Source organism: Pteropus medius, unplaced genomic scaffold, assembly GCF_902729225.1.
Source record: "Pteropus medius unplaced genomic scaffold, Ma_sr-lr_union100, whole genome shotgun sequence".
NCBI lineage: Eukaryota > Metazoa > Chordata > Mammalia > Chiroptera > Pteropodidae > Pteropus > Pteropus medius.
This window is the reverse complement of record NW_024349800.1, coordinates 22,533,960-22,545,677: the sequence shown is the minus strand read 5'-3', so window position 1 is coordinate 22,545,677 and position 11,718 is coordinate 22,533,960. Positions and strand designations below refer to the sequence as shown.

Below are 11,718 nucleotides of genomic sequence, written 5' to 3'. Positions count from 1 at the left end.
TATTTCTCTCTTGGAAACTCATGTGCATGGGCCGGGCTAGCTTGCTGATGAAGAGGGGGACAAAAGGAGTAGAGAAGCTGCCCCAGCTGAGGCCATCCTAGACCACAGAGCATGAGTTCGAAGCTGACCGCAGAGCAGGAGCCAGCCAGCCTCAGTACGACGATGTGCAGAATCCTGAGCTAAATAACTGTTGTTGTTTTAAGCCCCTAAATTTTGGGTGATTTGTTAAACAGAAAGAGCTACCTGATACCCTTACTATGTGCCAGACACTGGCTACGTACTTTATGTAATTGTCCTATTTCTCTTAACTATATTAGTACTTATCAGTGTGTAGAATGTGTGTTCGGGGGGAAAAACAGCCCCCAGCCTGCCCCTCAGTTTCTGCCTGTTCTTCCATTCTGATTGAATTTCCATGTAGTCATTTTCTCCAAGGAGCTTTCAGGCTCTGACAAAAGGACTGGAATTTTCTGTGATAATCCTCTATCATTCCTCAGTCTCCTGTCACTTAAAGGTGTATGGGGTTAGGGAGGTGGCACTCCTGTTGGAATCCATCCAACTTTTCATGCTGCAAGCAGCTTTCCTTGGAGCTTTCTTGCTGTTTTTAAGCATCTGTAGGTTCCTAGATGCCAGAGACTAAGAGGTGATCCTTTAGTGCATTTATCAGACACTCCTAAGGCATCAAGGGAAGAATGTAAGATATTTGATTCTTTCTATGCAGAAAGAGCTGGGGGCAGATGGAAAGTGGTAGCTTAAAGCTCTTGGCAGGATGACAAAAGCAGTGACCATGAGAACTGCCAGCCTAGGGCAGCCTCATGCCAAGGAGGAAGGCGCAGCCTCAGGCCGATGGCGCGTTCCTGCCTGGCTAGCTGCTCTCAGAAGTGGAAACGCTTCTTCCGGATCTTATTGTGGGATGCGAGACACAGTTTGCTGCAGCCCCTTGGGGTAACAGACACTTACTTAAAGTCAAGGTGTCTGCCAAAAGATAATAGCTTTAAATGTAAAATTACAAATCATTATGGGTAATGTGATGCAAATTGCAACAGAAGCATTGGCAGTATTTTACTTTGATTTCGGTTTTGCGTTTCTTTTCCTGCCAGCCTTGTCTAAAGTTGCTGCTAGGGATGGACACCTTATTGACACATCATTCACACTTCAGCTATGGCATTGATATTGAGTGGAGGTCAAGCAGATTACGGAGGAGCACTCCTATCCACACAAACTGTGCTTATTTCTCAGAAACCCATATTTAATAACTTTTTAAATATCAGTTTCTTCATTTACCCTCTGGGTAGCGCCTGGATGTGTTCAATTTCCATTGGAAATTGGAATTGGAAGTCAATTTTAATGATTAATCCAAAAGTCATCATTCATCAAATGCTTAGCGAAGGCTTTAAAATAACCAGTTGGCTGGATTTGTTTTCTTTACTGTTCATGGGCCTCTGCTGGAAGAGGAAATACTTGTAAGCACCTCAGTCCTTAAACAGTTCAAACTCGAGTTCTGTGTTCTTTCTTGTCCAAGGGACATAGGACAATTGAAAAGTGGTCATTTCTCAACTGCTTCCCCTTATAACCATGGGGAGGTAGGTGTAGCTGATTTTAAGGTCTATCTCTAAGCAGCAAAACCAGAAAAGAAAGAAATAAGCAGCAAGAAATATGGAAATGTTAAAATACTTTTTTCGAGTGTTTTATATCAAACTTCTTTCAAGGAAGGAGGTTCAAACTGGCTAACCCTTTGGTCACACAGAGAAGCGCTACCAAGTATACTCCCCACTACAGTGGGTGTCTCGAAGGGCTGACTGCTGAGAGAATTTTTGATATAGATTTCCGGAGCCTTTAGGTTGAGAACTGTCTCCTTGTGGGTCTGTGTGGGTCTTGCTTCATCTTCCTCTTTTTCGGCTCTTCTGTGGCCACCTGTTTCCGAGGAGCTTGATGCTTGAATCACAAGGAAACCTAGAGACTGAAAATAGAGCCCATTTCCCAGAATCTCAGGTACCTAGAGGAAAGAGGGGTGGGGACTTCTTGGACATGAGGTCACATTAGCTGACAAAATGCAGCTGTCATGGGCCCCACAGCTCTATCCAGCTCCTGGTGACAGGGAAGGAAACCAGTTTCACTGGGACATACTGCCGAGGTTTTCACTGTTTTCATGAGTGAACTACCACACACTGGAAACGTGGGCCAGACTCAAATGAACCTATGGCTGGGACCACTTTCTCTACTGAAAGTGCTCTGTCAATTCCTAACTGTGCGAACTGCCTTAGATCAACAGCCCCATAACTCTCATTTTGATGTTTGTCACCCGAGAACTTGAGGTCATCTGTGAATGAGGTCTGTCAGCCCTGGCATCTGCTCCCCGAGACCACTGGTTTCTGAAGCATACTGCAGATTGGTGTGAAACTTAACATTTCAAAAGAAGCTTTGTAGCGTGTCCAGATGGTCCTAGAGTACCCCTTATACACAACCTATGAGCCAAGTGTCCTCAGTTATTATACTGTTCACAGCACACCTGAGTCAAAACATCACCTTTCTCAGCTTCTGTGCTCAGGTTACTGACCCAAGAGAATAATAATAGCAAACATTATGTAATATTTCTCTATTGCTGTGTAATAAATCACCCCTGAACTTAGCTGCTTCAAACAACAAAAAACATTGATTATCTCACAGTTCCTTTGGGTCAAAAATTCGGGAGTAACTTAGCTTGACAGTTCTGATGCAGTACCTTACAAGGTTTTAGTCAAGATCTCACCTGAGGTTGCAGGTATCTGAAGGCTTGACTGGGGCTGGAGCAGGAGTTTCCAACCCCTTAAGCTGCCGCCAACCAGTACCCATCCATGGCCTGTTAGGAACCGGGTTGCACAGCAGGAGGTGAGGAGCAGGTCAGAGAGTGAAGCTTCATCATCTGTATTTGCAGCCGCTCCCCAGTGCTGGCATCACCTCCTCAGCTCCACCCCAGATCATCAGGCATTAGATTCTCATAGGAGCACCGGTCCCTGGTGCCAAAAAGGTAGGGGACCGCTGGCTGGAGGATTCAGTTCCAAGATGACTCCCTTACTTGGCTGGCAACTTGATGCTGGCTGTTGGTAGGTCTCAGCTCCTAAATTATGTGAAGGCATTACTTTGATTAAAATTTAAAACTATGTATTAAATTAAGTAAATAAATACACACTAGGAGGGATCTAAACCCAAATTTCCCTGCTATTGTAATTTTGTCTGCACTTTCTCATGCTGCCGCTGGTCTCCTCTGGGTACATGTCTATCTTCCCCACGGAGCTGCGTGCTCCTCAATCAGGAGCCTTAGGTTATTAACATTTCCAGTGCTCTGCCACCCCATGTCCCCACCCAGCTCCTCTTCTTCCACTGCTCAGGAGTTAGCCCAGTATGACACAGACAGAAGGCGCTCAACACGAAGAGAATTCAGTAGAGTCACTTTCTACCTGAAGTACATTCCACAGTGGGAAACACACTAACTCTGAGGTGAATCTCGACCCATGTTCAACCAGAGTGAGCAGAAACGTGGATCTCAATTGCTCTGATCTGATCCCCGCAAAGTGGACCGATAACATCAGGGGTGTGGAGAGGGTGGATGACAGGTAATAAAGGAACAGGAGCAGAGGCCCCAATAATTTCTTTTCTAAGCGGGCCAGGGCCTCACTCTACCCGGAATCCTGGGCAGCATGATTGTGTATAAAGGTGGCTGGCCACCCTCAAACATGGTCCTGAGGGCCGACCTGGGGCTCATCACAATGGAGACCTGGCAGAGCTGTGGGAGGCTCTTCTTGTTTAAAAAGAAAAAGTGTATTCTCTCCCACTCAGAATACTCCCTGTTGGCTCATCTCCGCACAGGCGATGGCAGGAAGGGGAGAAAAAAGAGAAAGAGGGTGGAGGGGCATTTCCTCTCGTGGACTGGGTTGCCAAAACAGCTGCTCTAAGATTCCTCTTTTCTGTGGGTCTCCCTGACAGTATGGCCCTGCTACTTGAAGATACTTAAAGTATGCAGTTTAGTCTACAGCCATGCCACCCTGAACAAGCCCGATCCTGTCTGATCTCTGAAGCTAAGCAGGGTCGGGCCTGGTTAATACTTGGATGGAAGACCACCTAGGAAGACCAGGTGCTGTAGGTGTAAAAAATAAAAAAATAAAAATAAAATAAGGGATTGTAAGCTGACAAGTTCCTTGCAAACTGTGAAATCAACCATGGGGTGCCTCGCCTTAAAAAAAAAACAAAACGTGGTTTAAGTACTTTCGCATGTGGCACTCCCACTCGAGAATGTACTCCCTCCCTATTTTCCATATCTGTGCTGCTACTCACCCACTCTCTCCAGGCAGAACATCTCCTCTCTGCACCCCATTTTGGCCATGCCAGTTTGTCTTTCAAGGCCTGAGTAGCTCAGGTCTCCTATGGTTGCCCAGGAAAGAAATCCACTTCACATTAGCTTAAACTGGAAAAGGAACATGTGGACACGGAGTTACCATATGACCCAGAAATTCCACTCCTAGGTATATACCCCAAAGAATTGAAAACAGGTATTCAAACAAATACTTATACAGGAATATTCATAGCACCATTATTCATAATAGCCAAAAGGTAGAAGCAACTCATAGGTCCATGAGAACAGACAAAATGTGGTAGGTATATCCGTATAGTAGAATATTATTCAGCCCTCAAAAGGAATGAAGTACTTAAACATTCTACAACATACATTAACTTCGAAAACATCATTCTAAGTGAAAGAATCCAGACACAAAAGGCCACGTATTATATGATTCCATTTATATGAAATTTTCAGAACAGCTAAAGCCATAGAGACAGAATACAGACTAGTGGTTGCCAGAGGTTCAGAGAAAGCGGGGAATAGGAAGTGATTGCTTGTTGGGTATAGGGTTCTTTTTGGGGTGATGAAATGCCTTGGAGCTGGATAGAGGCAATGGTTACACAACACTGTACTCAATGCTGCTGAACCACACACTTTAAAGTGTTCAGTGGCTAATTTTATGTTATATGAAATTTAGTAAAAAAAGAAACAACCCAATGCTTAAAAAAATAAAATTCAATAGCAATTTGGTGAGGAGCGGGGCAGAGAAAAGGAACATCTGGGCTCATATAAACGAAAAGTCCAGGATAGGACCTGCTGGCTCCAGATGTGGCTGGATCCTGGGGCTCAGTGATGCTGTCAAGGTTTTGCCTCCATCTCCCAGCTCAGCGTCATCTCAGCAGTTCTCACATGATGGGAGGAGAGAGTTACTGCCAGTTCTGGTGTCACATGATGCTTAGCAGGCAAGAGAGACTTCTTTCCAGGTTGGCAATGTGTCTTTCCTTGGACCAATCATCCCAACTAAGACATGGAGACTTCTGACGGATCTCGATCCAGTCATGTGGTCGCCCCTGTGGCCAGCCCAGGATGGGAGTCGGGGCGAAGGTGTCCACGCAAAGCTCACGGGCCGAAGGGGTTACCATGGAACGAGGAAAGGGTGATTCGCTAAAGGAAAGGCTGCTAAGTAATGGTCCATACAGCCTTCACTGGGCTTTTTTAACATCTTCCCTGGAAGACTCTCCCCTCTCTCTCCACCATATGCCAAGGCTCAGCTGCTTCCCTAAGCATTTCTGCCCACTGGGCCCACTGAGACTTCCCTTGCCAGCACTACTACATTCAAGAGCAGAATCCAGCCCTGAGGTTGGCTGTGTTAACTTGTTCAGTCTTTTCAGAGAGCAACTTGGCACTGTGCACTAAATTTTGAATGCTCTTATCTTTTGACCCTGTAATGAGGCTTTTAGGGATATACTCTAAGGACACATTCGGCAAGAATGCAAAGACATACACACAAAGAGGATAGCCTCTGGGTAATTGTTGACAACGGTGAACATGGAATAACATAGAGATCCTCAACAGGGGAGGAGTCAAATAAATTATGGTGAAGATGAACCGTGAACCACCATGCAGCTGTTTAAAAGGATAATACATATCTGCATTAATTGACTTGACCATGAAATTAAATTTTAAAAAAGATATGAAAAGGAAATATAGTGTGACCCCATCTTTCAAAAACATAACCCTGGTAATGTTTTTACCAGGGTTCTTCCAAGAATCCAACATTACCAGGGGTCTTGCCTGGTAAATGAGAGGGAAGATAGATCATAGGGTTCAGTCTCTATATAGATGTAATGTATAGATTAACGGCCAAAGTTAACACGAAGTAAATTCTATTACTTAATCACGTCCCTGGAAGAACATTAAAAGGGCTCCAAGTCATAAGCATATATCAGCCTATCGCAGAAGCCCATTCCTCCAAGCTCAGTTCTCTCTGCCCTGCAGCTGCTCACCTCGAATGTATTACAATCTGAACATGCTACTAAATTCCAGTCCATGAGGCTTTTCCCAACTCTGGACATCTTCCTCTTCCCACTGCATTCCTTTATTATGTAGATCAACTTAGCTCTCCTCAGCAAGTAATAATTCTTCCTCTCTTTAGAAGAGAGAAGTGAGAGAAAACTGAACAGGCAAGCTCCAGATTTTCTTCAGTGGGCAGGGGGAGAGAGAAAATTAAGACCACTCTTTCGTTAATGATTTTAACTCATGTAAAAACATATGTCTGCATGCATAGAAAATAGTACTTGGAAAAATATACAAAAGTCGCATCAGGGCTATCATTGGGTGGTGGGATTATAGGTGATTTTTTTGCTCCCTCCTTTATACCATTTGTCTGAATTTCTTTTTATAGAGCGTGTTCTACTTTTATATTCAGAAAGCTTAAAAAAAAACCCCTTCATACTGTGGCATATTTCTTTTTATTCCTTCCCCATCCCAAGATCCAGCAAAAGATAAAGAGACTTGAGACACTGAATCCATCCTCAACACAGAATAATTTCTTTTTCTCTTTAATTTTAGAACTTTAAAAAAGTACCCCACCCCCTTCACACTTAATAAGAAATATGAATAAAAGAAAATTCCTTAGTAGGTTCATAAGTTTTACCCCTAACATGCTATTGTGCAGATTCATTTTAAAAAAAAAAACGGGCTGAACCTGCAGTGTTAAGGACTGAGGTTGTCCTGAGGGCCAAGGTCAGTGCCTCCACAGCATGGGGCTGGGGGGAAGGGCGCTGCCCTCCCTGAGCAGCTGCCCCAACAAACTCCCCCTTTTCAAATGGAAGCTGACCCATGCAGCTTGGCCACTGGGTTTTGACAACTCCCCACTGCCACGTTGGAGTTTCCATAGCCCCTCGATGAGCCTCCAGCAGGTCTGAGCGCCCCTGGCCGTGTGCGAGGCCAAGCGGGAACTCCCGCCTCTGCAGAGCTGCTATATGAAAGCCCTGGAGTCTGAGCAGGGTAAAAATTACTGCTGCCTGCTTTCCTCTTCCTGCTAGGTCCCTCCCGGCCTCCTCCGCCACTTCCCCTGGGTCCCCTCTGGCCAGCTCTGTTTCTGTGTTTGGGCCAGGCAGGGGAAAAAAGTGTTTGGCTCAGCTCCTTGTTTGTCAAGAATCCAACATTACCAGGGGTCTTGCCTGGTTTCAAGTATTTCCCGGTGCCTTTCGTTGCTCCGTAGTCAAGTTTCTAGCCAGGATTTCTTGGCTCTGGGAAAGATTGAGTGCCTGTCTGAACCTTCTAGGCCTGTGTTTCATTTGCAGCCGCCTGGCTCTGACTGGGTGACAGTCCCAGCCCTCCCTGATCAGCCCAACCCCTTCTGCTTGGCCAGCAGAGCAGGCAGGCCCTTTGTGTTGTCCTGGTGCGTCAGAGGAAAGAGGCTCCTAGTGTCCATCCCACCCCTGTGTCCTGGCTTTACTATAGCCCCATCACACCCTCAAGGGTGGCACTGCCTTCCAAGAGCCAGCAGTTCCTGTCTGCTTGCAAAGGCCAGAATGCCAACCCCAAACAGAGTAGCCCCTAACTCTTTCTAAGTCATACTGGGACCTGTTCAGCACCTGGTGCTTTCCTGCTAGGAATTTCCAGCTGTTCTGATCTTTCACACAGGGCTTGGCAAGGCTGAAAAGGTCTGGAAGCAAATGAATTCAGGAAGCCTGCAGAACATCAGGCCTGAGCTGGTGGGCACCTCTCCCTCTCCCTGCTTAAGGACTCCTTCTGTACTCCCAGTCACTTCCAGCTTTTGGATTCATCTGGGGCAGAGGCCCTGAGGGGGCTGCAAGGCCCTGAGGGGGCTGCCTGGCCCTGGAGTCCAAGCTCCCAGAAACAGAGAGCGGTTTACTGGTGTGATATTGTGCTCCAGGCAAGGTGCTTCAGAGTTGCCAGCTCAGTGCAGAGAAAGGGGTGAGCTGTGGCTGCAGGTTCTAGGATACAACTTGGGAGCCTGTTCAGGACATGGACCCAGAAGCAAAGAACTCGGTGGACCGCCTTGTGCTCATGCCTTTCCATTGTGGAGGTGTGGGGGAAGCTGTAAATGTTAAAATAATGCTTCCTGGACAAAAACTTCCTCTCTTCCTCGTCTTTAAGACTATAAAGTATTTCCTGAGCTCTCATTTGCTTTTCTTTTAGGTACCATGATCAAACATATGGATAAACACAAGAGTATTTGTAGCCTGTGTGCTGTTGTAATCATTGGAGAAGGGAAAAGGCATTGTTGGTGAGGTTTTCTTTTTTACATTTCTGACACTCTAGAAAGTTATGCTGATAAAATAGGTAGTTGGAAAGGTGCCTTTCCTGCTCCATCCTGCCAGCCCAGCACATATTTCCAGCTCTTTCCCCCAGGATTGCTAAACCCCAGCAGCTGACTTCAGCCTTGGGAGTGAGGAGCTGCAGGAAATGTGTTACTGGGGGTGTTAAGGAAAGCTATGTTAGGCTCTTCCTTTGAACCCAGGGAATTCCCTGGATGGTGGGTGGGACCCAGGATGGGGGACAGGAGGAGCTACAGATCCCCTCTGCTGCAAGGGCGGGTGGTGACAGGTCACAGTGACTTCAGTTCGGCAAGTCCTCTGGCTCACGCAGTTGGACTTTCCCACCCTTCACCGGGTTGGGTCCTCACTCAGACGTAGATAAGAACTAGTCTCAACTGCAGATGAGGAAACTAAGGCTCAGAGATTCCCTGACTGCCCAAGGTCTCTCAGGTGGTAAAAAGTTCAAGCAGGGGCCTAGAACCCAAGTGTCCCGACCCCTGGTTTGGCTTTCTGGGTGCCACAGGCTGTGCAGATTGCCTGGGTCCCCTGGCCTAACGTTTCTGCCTCTGGGGCTTGAGGCAGAATGCGGGATGTGTCTGGGCCCCGCGGGGGCTTGGTTGGGTACCTAAGTTAGAGGTTGTGCCTAAGTGGCAGACGGGCAGGCCTTTGCCTCTGAGTGCCCCAGCTCCAGTACTGCGGGGCTGCGCCAGCAGGGCCCCCGCGGCTCCTGGCAGCTCTGGCCACAGCCATTGGCCACTTGGAGCCCTGAGTAGGGAGGGGGAGCGGGCCAAGGCGTCGGGTTACTTGGAATGAGCGCTGTGGCCTCAGGGGGAGGGGCGGGCACGCGGCAGCTGGCAGGATGGAGGTGGGGGTGGGGTGGAGCAGGGGTCTCAGACAGAAAGACCCCGCCCTGCTCCACCCCCAGGACAACCCCATTACCACGTCTGTATCCAACTCAATCTACAAACATTGGTGAATCGTCCATGATGTGTCAGGTGCAGTGTTGGATTGGAGCTGGTGCAAAACAGCATAGCTAGGGTTCTGCCCAAGCTTGCGTTTATTTGAGGAAATAAATCCACACGCTGAAGACACAAGGAAGTAGATGATATGGACTAACTGAGAATCATGAGTAACCAAAGTTATAGAGGTTCCTGGAAAGGAAGTCTATCCCCTCCCCACTCCCTTCGCTGGTAATCTGAGATTCGGCAAAGGGGCCAGGTGTGGACACCATGAAACTTCCTTGGTGCCTCCAATGGCCACGAAGAGCAATCCCATCATGCCCACTCACCTCAGCCGCATCCCCTAGCCAACTCCTCCTTCCACCCCTTCCTACTCTCCCAAGCCTTATGTGCCTCTCCTCTCAATCTCCTGCAAGACTAGGGCCCTCACTTCCTGGAGCCTGTTTGTCCCCTGAGGACACTGCTGTCCCCATAGTCCTCTCCAATAAGAGACTCTTTCTCCCTTGCGTCAAGCACCTGAGGGCCTGAGGACATCCTCAGTCACCATTGAATCTTTTAATCTGTTTCTTCTACCTCCCCAAACCCCAGCTTTCTTAGAAAGTTTACCACTTCTAGTTAGTGTCTCCTTATCCTCCTCTTGGTCACTTTCTCTTTCCCTTGATGATTTTAGAACTGGGCTCTTACTCCTCCACTGTCATTATTCTTGTGATTTCAGCATCAATGCTGATGACCCACCCAACACCTGACCCCTAAGTCCCTTGACTGGTTTAGCCCTAGCAATATATTTCTCCTGCCCCGCCTTAGCTTCCTGTTGGTACCCTGGACAGAACCACGAATGTCCACATCGTCTCTAAAATCTCAGATTCAAAGATTCTACCACCTGCCAGCCCTCCGGCTCACTCACTCCAGTCCTTCCACTCTACCAGTTCTCTCACCCAAGACCTCCAATCCGTCACTCTACTGTTCTTTTCACTATTTATCTCCCCTCAAGTCTTCACTTCTCAGCCAGCAGAGATTTCCTGATCCAGTGTGCGAAATCTCCTTTGCAAACACTCAACTTTCTTACACTGGTGTCTCTCCATTGTAATCACCTGGCACAAACTCAGCTGTGGTTAAATCAAACCGTCTACTTCAAACCTGCAAAGAGGCAGTTGAACATCGCTGAAGAAAATTACCCAGCTTCCCTGGATGAACTCACTTCAAATTTATGGCCAGAAATTTCAAATGGGCATTTGAACTGCAGGACAGTCTTCCTACAGTTTCTGAGAAAATTCCTTTCCCTCTCCACAGTGCAACAATTTCACACTTTCTCCTCTCTCTGAATATTTTCAACACTCCTTCCTCTTTCACTCTCAGTCTGACCTCAGACTGTCCTTCGTAGAGAAAATAGGTACAATCAGACCAACTGCCTGATCTTCCTACCACCAAAGCCACCAGCATGCCTGCAGCTCTGCATTCTCTCTGCCCATCTGTGACCAACCCCTCCATCTGTGCCCTGGGCCCCTTCCCCTTTCACCACTACAAGTATTCCCTTTCTTTCATGCATCATCGATTTCTTCCTCTCTACTAGATTCTTCCCATTGAAGTAAAACAAGACTGAATTCCCGAAATTTAAAACATATTAGCCTGAGCCTCACATCTTCTTCAGGCTACTGTACTATTTCTTTCTGCTCCTCTTCAGAGCAACTGTTCCTGAGAGTTGTCTATATAATGACGCTCTTCTTCTTTACCTCCCATTCTCACCTCCACCCATTCCAATTGGGCTTGTATCCTTACCATTCTGTTTTAAATGCTCTTACCAAGAATGCCAGTGACCTATATCTTGATTAGATTAGTGGCCGGTTCATGGTCCCTGTCTCATCTGGCCTCCAGTGCCGTTGAACATGTTTGATCACTCTGTGGTAGACTGAATTGTGTCCATATCTCTCTCTTTGTAACATGGCAGTCCCTCCCACTAGAGATGGAGTATATTTTCTTGCCCCTTGACTTTGGGCTTTGCTGAGTGACCCATTTTGGCTAATGGAACGTAGAAAGAAGTGACACGGTGCCAGTTCTCTTTTTTTCATTATTTTTTATTTTTTAGGTGAGGCAACCCTTGGTTGACCTCACCGATTGCAAGGACCTTATCAGCTTACAATCCCTTAGTTTTTATTTTTTA

General features: G+C 47.0%; 1 pseudogene; it reads left to right on the top strand.

Moving 5' to 3' along the window:
* The first annotated feature begins 4,001 nt into the window (after nt 1–4,001).
* On the top strand, nt 4,002–4,120 carry LOC120622348 (uncharacterized; annotated as a pseudogene).
* Nucleotides 4,121–11,718: the final 7,598 nt, after the last annotated feature.